Genomic DNA, 384 nt, shown 5'->3' on the forward strand with positions numbered 1-384 from the left:
GCTTCGGCATGATTACCCAGTCGCCGTGGACGCTTTTGATCGGAAAGATCAGGGCATCCTGCGTCATCAGCCGCCCCGCGCTTCCCGGCAATAGCCAGGGAAGTAGAAGGGCCATGAGCTGAGCTCAAGCAGTGGCCCTGAGCTCTTGCGGTCGCAGACACAGAGCTCGCGGGAGCGTAAAAGGTTGACCCATACGTCGCAGGGCGACAATATGAAGGAAGTCGACGGCGTGCCTTGAGTTTGGCAAACTCAAATCAGGTGTCGCTCCACATGCACGTCCACTTCCTTGTGGCTCAACTGTAGGTTATACAGTGAGGAAAGGTTTTGGTGCCGTTGCACCCATCGCTCAAAGAGCGCTTCGTCATCTATAGCGCTTTCGCCAGG

Source organism: Plasmopara halstedii (assembly GCF_900000015.1).
Source record: "Plasmopara halstedii genome assembly, contig: Scaffold_1211, whole genome shotgun sequence".
In the NCBI taxonomy this organism is placed as follows: Eukaryota; Oomycota; class Peronosporomycetes; order Peronosporales; family Peronosporaceae; genus Plasmopara; species Plasmopara halstedii.